Genomic DNA, 12,297 nt, shown 5'->3' on the forward strand with positions numbered 1-12,297 from the left:
AAGTTCATAGAAAATGGGCTTCAGGAATGATTTCCTCTAAATGGAGGATAAGCCCCAAGGACTCGATCTTTACACATAGAAACATAATTAAAATTCAATATATTTACATTAATAGTTAAATAAACCATTGTTGAGCTGAAAAATGATTAAAAGAAGCAGGTTTAGGAATTATCTATGAAATAATTAACATCCCAATCCACATTTAGGCCGTGTGGAATGTAACTCTTAAGAAGATAAATCCACTTCCCTTTCCATTTTTGACAGTTCTCTTACTCTAAGACTCCCCCTACAATGTGAAACAAAGTGGTGTATCCCCATAAAAAGAGCCCCAGAAGGTTCCCTTCCATGTACAAGGTCATAGTCATGGGACACTGTGATTTTTGTACCCTTTAGGGATGTTTGAAATATATTCGTTTAATCTCACGTTTAAAGCATAGGTAGTTTTGCCCACATAATGTACCCACAAGGGCATTGCAACAAATACACCACAACATGTGCAGTACTGCAGGTGATGAAAGGTCTCACAGTAAATGTCATAGAGGTTATATTAGAGAAGAATTCAAGCATTTTTCTTGTTCTGCATTTGTTGAGACTACAAACCTGACACCTCCCAAATTTATAATATCCAGTATAGTCATGGAAGAAAGAAGGTCTAGAGGGAGGGTCCAAAATGCTCCCAGGAACCCTATCCTTCAAGGACTTGACACCCCTATATATGACCTGTGGTCTAGAAGGAAGTAAAGGGGCCCAAAACCCTGTCATTTTGCAGAATATGCCAGTGTTTCTGCATAATCTGTTTTATAACAATGTTGTGAGGAAAAAGTAGTAACAAGAGAGAAACCAAAGTTGTTACGATCTTTAGTGCCCTCAAGTTTATCAGTCAGCAATGTATTTCTAACTAAACTTCACGTAGTATCTAGAGAGGAGGAAACCTAGCCCTTCTCTATAAATCTTTGGGTTAAAACCTGTAACTGTGTATCAAAATCCACCAGCTTAGTACAATTACGTCTAATGCTATTAGACATAGATAGAAGAGATATTGTCCCTTAAGAACTTCATTTAGCCATGGTTGATGATGGCAGCTATCTTTCGATAAATAGGCATTACAGTCTGTAGACTTGAAGAAAGTGGAAGTGATGAGATCACCTCCTTCCCCCTTGTTGTGGAAATTTTGGTTGTGGATATTTTCTTTAGTTTAAATAGTCATAATGTCTCCCAGTGTCGAGTTTTACCGATAATCGCTATTTACAGTGATTATCGCTTTAACTGTCATTGCAGGAAAGACTTGTTAGTGAAAACCTTCCATCGGATGAGATGGCACAATACTAGTAGCAAAGAGAGTCCATCGCACGGATCTATGTCTGCAGTTCGGGGCCCTGTACTGCTGAGATATGTTTGTGATATGGAAATTCTTAGCATTGTACCAAGATTAATAGATGGCTCCTCTAAGTCACATTCGATCGGTGTGACCGGGGGGCTGCTGCTATTATCTTATGCAGATAAAACCTTATCAACTGGAACAGTTAGAATGGTCACTGTCATATTTGGTTTATATATGAATCATGTATGATTGGACCCACTTATAAGTATGAGTACATGTTTATGGATTGACATGAATGAACAATCAAAAGCCATGTGCCCCTTGTGGCAGTTCAGCCCTTTGTTCGCTCGTGTCCATTCATGGGCATGTACTCCACAGTTTCTATTGTATTTTTTGAATGTATGCGTGTCTGTGATTGGTGGTCTTGAAGCCACTCCCTGTAACTCCCTTTTGTTCACTTGCTGTAAATAAACCAAGCCCTGCCCGGAGACACACAGAAGACACAGGAAGGCTCACACACACACAAGTTTACACAGCCATACATCCATCCAGACACACAGAAACTCTCACACACAAACACTTGCTCTTACACACACACACACCAAGAGAGTGACCTGGCAGATGGCATCGAAATGACCCAGCTTGTCTGTTCCTTTTTTGTCGCCAAGTGCTTGGAAAATCCTTATGCAAAAGAGTGGTACAATTGTACTTTTCAGTACAAGCTATTAATAATGTTTGGTGCGTATTCATCTTCCACACATTAAGTGGGTTTCTATGCTCCAAGCCCTATTAATTTCCACGACAACCTTAATATTAAGATCTAAAAGATCTGTTTGGAGGGAATCATTACTGAAGCCCATTTTTTATGAAGTTAAGTTTGAGTTCATTTTTTTTTTAATATGTTTACTTTTTGTCATGCTGATCAGCTACATAGTTACATAGTTAGTGAGGTTGAAAAAAAAGACATCAGTCCATCCAGTTCAACCTATGATGTGTGTGTGTGTGTCCGCTTTTAACCGTACATTGTATACCCCTGTATGTTGTGGTCTTTAAGGTGTCCATCTAAACTATCAATGCTCCCTGCTGATACGACTGCTTGTGGAAGAGAATTCCACATCCTTACCGCTCTTACAGTGAAGAACCCCTTACGCACTTTAAGGTTAAACCGCCTTTCCTCTAGTTTTAGTGAGTGGCCACGTGTCTTATTGTATTCCCTTTCTCTGAATAGTTTGTTCCTTATGCTCGGCTCCAGTACAGTATTTGTACATTGATATATCCCCCCTCAATCGTCTCTTCTCCAGAGAGAATAGATTCAGTGCTTGTAGTCTTTCCTCATAGCTGATGTCCTCCATTCCCCTAATTATTTTTGTTGCCCTTCAGCTAGGAGATGAACCAGAAGTGCTCCTGTTTTGATATAGGGGGACTTCTGAATTTCCCCTCCTGATATATGCAGAGCTGTGAGAGCTTAGATCTATTGTACAGCACATCCGTTATGAAGATAAGGCTTGGTCCTCGTCTTCCGCCCTGAGAGTGAGGCTTGGTTTTACTTCTGCCCTGAAAACAAGGCTTGGGCGACTCTTTCCTTTACTTATAACAATTTCCGGATGTGATGCTCGTGCCCCATGAGTGCTTTGGTGAACTAAAACGGTCGGGCTGAGCTACACATTCTATCGCAATTTTTTTTTTTTTTTTATGGCCACCATCACTGTGATATCTGCTTTTTATCCTTGCCTTTTATCTGGAATTATGTAAGTGCAATACATTTCAATAAACGCTACTCATGAGAGGGTTTTACACTATCAGCGGTATTGTATTTATCTACTGGGTGCATTACCACAAAGTGGACGGCTTGAAGACAAAAGAACAGCCCCCCTGTCTCCTATCTGAGATCAGTGCTGGAGGATTCATTATAGCCAGTATTACCTTCCGTAATAGAGGATCCTGGCTCTCTGGTAAGAGCACATCCCTATTTGGTGGCAGTGAACACACGGTGGAGGGATTTTTGGATTGAGCTATGGAATCTTTTATAACTGGATATTATGAAGCTGGAATGTCCAGCCTACTTTCAGACTGTCACATTTTAGCTTTGTTTATAGACTTTTTTCAATTGGTTACCATTTGGCGCAAGTCTTTTTTTTTTTATTGCTAAAATAGGATGCTTATGTGTGTAGCGAAGAGACATTCCTGTCAAGTGTGGCTTTGTTTAGTTATTTATATAAAAAGATAGCAAGTCGGCCTTCAAATTGGTACTCTTGGGCCTAGAAAGATTTAGTGGGAGATCTGGGATAGCTGGCTTCTGTGGGTATATATGCACACATACAGTCTCGCATTATGTGCGTGTAGAGAGTGCTATGTATATCAATCTTTTTAGGAGTTCTGTGGAAGCCATTTTAAAAGCAGTATTACACCCAAAAACAAACATTATATTACACTTTACCAATTATTATATGCGGTGGCTACATCCATTTTTTTAAGCTTTCTATTTTCATCTAGTGATCCAGCCAGTAATTCTGTTGTTTTTTAAAAGCTCAAGCTCCCCAGTAGAATGTGTCTGTTTACATGGATGAGACAAACCATTTAACACTGGCAGAGGTAGTTAGAATAAACAGCTTTATTTATGTAAAACCTTTATCCCAATAGGAAAAAAAAAACTGCTGCAACTTATTATAAAGTGCTTGCTCAAGGCGTGTTACTGGCCAGATCACCAGGGGAAAAAGCTAAAAGGAAAAAAAAATAGATGCAGCCATCACATCTAATGACTGGTAAGCTGCAATTTATTACATTTTTGGTTTTGTGTTTAATGCCACTTTATGATGTTTTTTTTTTTTTATTTACAGCTAGTTTACAGTGCTTCAGACTTTAGGGGGGCCAGATCGTGGCAAGTGGGATTAGAGAATGTCCCATATTTGTTAGGGAATTATTAAAGCCCCATCCTTGGTTTCAGTGGAAGAAATAGTGCCCCGTCATTGGTGTAATTGGGAAGAATAGTGCCCCATTGTTGGTGTTAGTGGAAGAGTAGTGCCCCATCATTTGTGTCAGTGGGAGGATTAGGGCCCCATTGTTGGTGTCAGGGAGAGGAATAGTGCCCCAAGGGCTGGGCAAAGGTCTGCAGTTTGGAGACTATTGCTTTACAGGAAGGTTAATGTTTATTTTTTGATATAAAATTGTGGTTTATGGGTGGTATATATGCTGTGCTATTACTATTTGCTTGTGGATATACATTTACATACAATTTTATTCATTGCTCATCTGTACTTTTTATTCTGCTTACAAAAAATCTTTGTATAGTGTATTGGACAATTGATTTACAGGAATGTTAATGTTTAGTTTTGATACACAATTGTGGTTTATGGGTGGTATATGCTACGCTATTACGATTTGGTTTCAGATAAAAAAAAATTGTATTCATTGATCATCTTTACTGTTTATTTTGCTTACAATATTCTTTGTATAGTGTATTGGAGAAACATTTTCTGCAAAGCAGCTTATTGGTAAAACGGATGCTATGAAGAAAGCGCCTGTGGAATGAAAATGGGCCTTGACAAAATGATAGCGGCAAGAATGCCTACTGTGGTATATTATACACAACCAATTTGCCACACACTGACTGAAGGATAAGGTTGCCCGAGCCTGCTTTGGAAGTTTCTAAGATTAGCAAAGAAATGCGACCCCTAAACACACAAATATGTGTCACTGGAGAGCCTGTTAGCTCAGAAAGAAGCCCCAATGCACTTTGAACGCCTAGATAGGTTGCTGATATTTGCTTTATGCATGTTCCAGGTCAGCAATTTATTAGATATGAAACTAGGTTCAGGGTGATGGCCCCAAATCACGCACCTTAAGGCCCCTTTCACACTACGTCAGTTATCCGTTTTTCGTCAGTTATCACTTTCATCCGTTTTTACATAGAGATGCATTGATGTCCGTTTTTCATCCGTCAACGGATGGATGAAAAACGGACAAACGGACAGCATGTGTGAAAGGGGCCTAAGGCCTCATGCACACTGGACATTTTTACAGCTGCTTTTAGCTTCAGGTGTTTTTTTTTTTTTGCAGCCGGTAAACTACCCAGCATGTAATACTGTGTGTCCTTGCGCACACAGGCTTTTATCAGTGTTTTTTGTCAGAACTAGTAGATTTAAAGAGGGGTTTTTCAGCTGTAAAAACATTCTAATTCTAAAAAAAAAAAAAAAAAAAAATTGATGAGCCATCAGCTTTTGTGGGAGCATAGTTTTGCTAAATAAAAACGCTGTAAAACTCATTCTACCGCTAACATTGTTTTTTTTTAATGTCCAGTGTGCATGAGGCGTAAAGCTCCAGGAAAAATAATGTTTCTCATTCCTCCCAGCAGAGCAGAAATATCTTTTTTTTCTTACCCGTTTTAATTAGGTAGATATCCCCCCCCCCCCCCCCAGTGACATCAGAGGGTTTGTAAACCCTAAATGGCAGTAGGAATTTGCAGGGTGGCCTATGTTACTTTAGGCTTACATAGGTTTTTCCCCCCGCAACTCTACAAATTCCAGTCTCTAGGTATGTTGTGGACTTGATCTGGAAGGTAGGAGGTTGTTGCTGTGGGCTGAGAAGGAAGGGATGGAGAGGTGATCTAGCCTACCACCAGATACAGTCACTCATTGCTAACAGTCTGTTACAAGGGCACACAGGAATTGATTCCGATGTGTCCCATTCACACTGCAACATGTGTGTGACATGCTGCATTTTAATCGCAGTGCATTGCCATTAATGTAGTGTACATTGAGGAAAAAAAAAGAAAGAACCTTGTGATGTGTTCAATCACACACCACACTGCCCCTACCGCAGCAGTGAATAGACAGCTGCCAGAGCTGTAAAAGGCTCCAGCAGATCTCTGGTACTGGTCCATGGCCTATTAGGAACTGGGCTGCACACATTCACATGGGAACAGTCTGTGGTCCGGAAACTATTTTATAGTACATTTAGCATAAATATCAAAATTGCTGGGCAAACTATGCCCTGGATTCCTACCTACTCTCACTTTCAGCAAGATGTTTTGCTGTGTGTATGTGGTGACAGGGGAGTAGAGAATGGTAATATATACCAGATACACCAGCAGCATTGCTGGTTTCCCTTCTGTATGAATCATATACAAAATGGAAACCCTATTATTTTGCAAGTTATAAAATGAGCCAGCTCTCCAGGGACAAGGATTAAGTCATAGGAAAAATTGCTCTCAAATCTGTATTGCTATAGATATATCCTCAATATCCGTGCTCTTAAAGATTAAAAGGGTACATTGAAAAATCCCATTCTCCAACAAATACTGGTTAGTGGGGTCTGCTAGGGCCTGTCGGTCTTAGTAGGCTATCCTCAAATATCTACAGGCACCCTTTGATATGGATTACATTTGTCATGTTGTCAGATATGTCTAGCAAAGAGAAAGTAAAAGCTAGCAAGCGGAACCCATAGTAAGAGGGTCCAAGAGAGACATTACAAAGTAGTGAGGACAGGAGCATTAGCACAGTTTAGTAGACAGCAGAGCTTCAAATTACATGGACATCACATTAAAATGTATAACGTTTATGGAACATACTATGGACTGCAGAGAATGTCACACTGAAGATTAGCATACAGCGACTGAAACTTGTCTTTCAGGATTTAACTTCACACACACACTCACAATTCATCCTGGTTTATACCTCCTGAAAATGTCTTATTCAGTTTTGCCAAATTAAAATTAAGGTTTTGCACACCTGAAAAGGTTTGTCTGCAATATATGAAGTTGTACTTTTTTGGGGGGCTTGGTAACCTCTGCAAAACAAATATGAAGTTCTGACATCACTGTGTCCATGCTGTTTTACAGGGTCGTAAGCATCTCCAGAAGGAGCTGAGCAATGATTAGTAAAAATCTACTTTTCTGATGTTTCCATAAAATGTTGTGTGGACAGACCATCCCTTAGTCTGTTTCAGCTGTGTAAATACATAGTTACATAGTTACATAGTAGGCGAGGTTGAATAAAGACAATAGTCCATCCAGTTCAACCTGTGTAGGTGTGTGTGACTGTAATCATCTCACATAGCCCTCAATCTCCTGATCCTTGAGATGTAAGTCTAAGAGTCTTTTGAAAGTCACCATACTACCCGCAGAAACCACCTCTTGTGGTAGACAATTCCACAATCTTGTAGCCCTAACAGTAAAGAACCCCCCACGTTGCCTGAGGTTAAAACGCTTCTCCTCTAATCGCATTGTATGTCCTCGAGTCATCATGCAATTCCTTCGAATGAACAGCTTTTCTTCTAAGCTGAGATCCCCATTAAGATATTTATAAATTGCTATCATGTCCCCTCTCAGACGTCTTTTCTCCAGGGAAAATAAATCGAGCGATTGCAGCCGCTCTTCATAGGTAAGGTCCTCCAACCCCCTAATCAGTTTAGTTGCCCTTCTCTGGACTTTCTCCAGCTCCAACACATCCCTCCTGAGGACTGGCGACCAGAACTGGACAGAATACTCCAGATGCGGTCGGACCAGAGTTTTATAAAGTGGAAGGATTATAGTCTTATCTCTGGAATACATCCCTTTCTTTATGCATGCTAATATTCTGTTGGCTTTGGAAGCTGCCGCTTGGCATTGCATGCTGTTGCCTAATCTATCATCAACTAAGACTCCCAAATCTTTCTCCATTTTTGATTCCCCCAAGGGTTCCCCTCCTAACGTGTATTGTGTTTTTATGTTTTTGGTCCCCAAGTGCAAAACCTTACACTTCTCCACATTAAACCTCATTTGCCATGTCGTTGCCCACTCCGTAATTTTGTCCAGGTCATTCTGTAGGATATCTGCTTCATGCTGTGCAGTTATTGCCCTGGCCAATTTTGTGTCATCTGCAAAAACTGATAACGAACTACTGATCCCTTCCTCAATGCTGTTTATGAATAAATTGAACAAGGTTGGTCCCAGGACTGAGCCCTGGGGCACCCCGCTTACTACCTCAGACCAGTCTGAGTATGCGCTGTTTATTACTACCCTTTGGACACGGCCTTTTAGCCAATTCCGTATCCAAGAGCAAACCCTGCTGTCGATACCTGCAGACCTTATTTTATAAATTAAGCGCTTGTGGGGAACTGTATCAAACGCCTTAGCGAAATCCAAGTACACCACATCCACTGGTCTCCCCCTATCTAGCTCACAGCTCACTTCCTCGTAGAATGCTAAGAGATTGGTTTGACAAGAACGCCCATTTGTAAACCCGTGCTGGTTACTACTGATGATGTTGTTGTCTTTAGCATACTCTACGATATAGTCCCTTATCATCCCCTCCAAAAGTTTACATATTATTGATGTCAGACTGACAGGCCTATAATTTCCCGGGATATGTCTCTGGCCCTTTTTGAATATCGGAATCACGTTAGCCTTCCTCCAATCCCCTGGTACATCTCCTGTCCTAATACTGTCAGCAAAGATCAGGAACAGTGGTCTAGATATAACCATACTGAGTTCCTTGAGCACTCTCGGATGTACGCCATCCGGGCCTGGTGATTTGTTTGTGTTAAGTTTATCCAGTCTTTCCCTGATTTCCCCCTCTGTTAGCCATAGTGGCAAGTCCTGTGTATTACTACTAACCATACAGTCATGGTCAGTGTACCCTTCCTTTTCCTGCGTAAAAACTGACGAGAAAAAAGAATTCAGCACGGTTGCTTTTTCAGTGTCCTCTGTAACCATCCTCCCATCATCGTTAATTATGTGTGCAATATGCACTGCCCTAGTTTTTTTGCTGTTGATATATTTAAAGAATTTCTTTGGGTTTTTTTTACTATCCTCCGCTATTTGTCTCTCAAAGTTGATTTTAGCCATCTTGATTTCGTGTTTACACTTCTTATTTTCCTCCTTGTATTGCTGGAAGGCCGATACTGTGCCCTCTGATTTATATTTCTTGAAGGCCAATTTTTTTCCCCTAATAAGTTTTTTAACGCTACGGTTTAGCCAGCCAGGTTTGGCTTTGTCTCTTCTAAATTTATTCCCCATAGGAATGCACTGCAAGATGCCTTTGCTTAATATTGTTCTAAAGCATTCCCATTTTTCCTCTGTGGTCAGTGATCCCAGGGTTTGGTCCCAGTTTACCCTTTCCATCAATGAGTACAATTTTGGAAAGTCTGCCCTTCTGAAGTTTAGGGTTCTTATGTTCCCCACTTGCCTTTTTATATTGTTATTTATACTAAATGTGATCATCCTGTGATCGCTAGAGCCCAGGTTGTCCTGGACTCCTACCTCCGAGATTATGTCTGGGTCATTAGTGATCAATAGATCCAGGATAGCATTCTCTCTAGTAGGGGAATCCACCAACTGCGACATGTAGTTATCCTGTAAGGTTTCCGTGAATAGCCGGGCCTTATGCGAGTGTGCAGTCCCCTCTTCCCAGTCAATGTCGGGATAATTGAAGTCCCCCAATATGATGACTGATCCTAGTTTTGCCGCTTTACCTATTAGTGCTAAAAATTCCAGCTCTACCTCCTCCCCTTGGTTAGGTGGCCTATAGCAAACCCCCACAACTACTTTTCCCTTATCTTCTTCCCTATCGAGTTCAACCCACACAGATTCTAAATCCATGCTCATCCCATCCGTAATGTCACTCCTTTCTAGCACCTTTATATTGTTCTTGACATAGAGACATACCCCTCCCCCTCTTTTACCAACCCTGTCCTTCCGGTACACCGAATACCCTTGGATATTGGCCAGCCAGTCATGTGAGGGGTCGAACCAAGTCTCCGCTATTCCCACAAGGTCTATGTCTTCCTCATGTACTAACATTTCCAACTCATCCATCTTATTAGCTACTGTATACTAACCTTCATGCTTAAAGTAGTAGTAAACAGAGCTTGGTGACTTGTCCCTAAAGGTAAGCTTATAATAAAGCTTACCTGTAGGTAACAAAGAATCTCTCATAAATTTGCACCATTTAGGAGATATTCACTATTTCTGCAGCCAGTGATGTCATTGGTGCTTGCGCACTGCACTCTGAAGGGATGGCAAACAAAGTATGCCATCCATTTAGAGTGCTGTGCCCTGATAGTGGCTCATGTGAGCATCCGTCATCAATTCAAATGGCCGGTGCCTGTGAACCTGGAAGGAAGATAGATATGGCACTTTTCCACTGCAAGTACCGGCTCGGCTTTACTCGGCCCTGCTTGGCCCGGTTTGCTTTTCCACTGCTGGTACCGCATGGTACGGTGTTGGAACAGTTCGGTACAGTACAGGTTTTCTTTTCCACTAAAGTAGTACTAAAGTTAAGTGGGTGGGATAACAACGGGGTGGGTGGGATTCTCTGACCAATCAGTGGCTAGTAGTGACTGCATGCAAAGGATTGTGGGATATGGTACCAGTTTGGTACCTGTTGGAACCACAATCGAGTAGGTACTGTTTTTTCAGAGACGTAACGTAACGTTCGGTTCCATGCAGTGGAAAAGCGCCGCCGTACCGAACCGTTCCGACACCATACCATGCGGTACCAGCAGTGGAAAAGCACAAAAGCGAGCTGAACCGTTCGGTTCCATGCAGTGGAAAAGCGCCATTAGAAGCCATATCAGCGGTGACAGCGTGCGGTTGGAGGGCTGTGTTTTACTACCACAATATGCCATTGACCTGCAGAGGAAAGTTTGTTTTTTTTTTTTATTACAGCCATTGCTACCGGTTTAGGTTTTTCTTTTCTTTTTCTTTCGGGTGTCCAAGTGTTGTAACCTCAAGCATGACTTAATTTAGAAAGAATAGTATAAGAGATAAAGTATAAAAATAACAGATACTACACAGAGTCATAATTATTGCTCCAATTCTTTAATGGACCATAACAAAGAAAGTAATTTTAGAATGAATAGGTTACCCATAATGATTAAAGACATGTAACTTTAAAGATCTACATGTATGATGGCACAATCACATAAAGTACATTAGATCAGGGATGACACACTGGGGCAATTCAGTTGAATAGCTCCATAATCTGGGAATATGAGAGTCACCAACTGAAGAGCCAGTGGCATCAAACTCTAATACATTTCCATTTCATTCATGGTTTTTCTGATGGCAAATAGGTAACAATATGATAAGCACATTTAAACATAAAATATCTAACTAAAATATCCGCTTCCAAGTAGGTTATCAATAAAAATATATAGGTTACTTTGTTAATTCAAGAAATGATGGAAGCAACAGAAACAAAGACCTTTTAATATATATAAAGAGTTAAAAGACAATTTTTTTTTTTAAAATAGATTGCCTTTTCCCATCACTCTGTGCAAAATGCTAAAATGAAAAAGATTAAAAAGAAAGTTTCCTGCTCATTCAGGTTTAGGAAACGTAACTTAAAAAGGTGTACCCCTCTAAAAGAAAACCTCTCAAGTACATTTTTGGCTTACTCAATTCAGTAGGAACTACTTATTTTACATCATCAAAATGTTCAATTCTCTTTTTAATTACTTTACTACACCACCTAAAATGAGCAGTTGGTGACAAACACATGAATATTTCACCTGTTGGTCCACAGGGAGAATGCCAATGGTGAGATTGAGTGTCTCACAGGGACCACCATTCATTGCTACAGAGAATGACATGTTGCAATGCACATGCTAAAAGAATATATATATATTAAACACTATTTAGGTCCTGATGAGAAACACGTAGTACTAGGAAGTACATGTAGTACTAGGTTCCCTGTGAAGCTAGCTGTGATGTTGGACAGGGCATGCCCCCCTCTTGAGACGGCTGCTTTGCTGGCGAATGCCCATCTCTACCTCCCAGCACTTGCCAGGGGTAAGCACTGGCAAGAGGAACACAGAGAAAGGCAAGACACATCAGCCTTCCATCTTTCTTCATTCCTCTTGCCAGTGCTTACCTCGGGCAAGAGTCAGGAGCTGGAGACCTGTTGGCAAAGCAGCTGTCCCCTTGCTGGCTGCAGTGTCAGGCTACATACAGTACTTCATACTATCAGGATCTAAATATTGTATAAAAAATGATAAAT

This window comes from Pelophylax lessonae, assembly GCF_965119305.1.
Source record: "Pelophylax lessonae genome assembly, chromosome: 9".
In the NCBI taxonomy this organism is placed as follows: domain Eukaryota; kingdom Metazoa; phylum Chordata; class Amphibia; order Anura; family Ranidae; genus Pelophylax; species Pelophylax lessonae.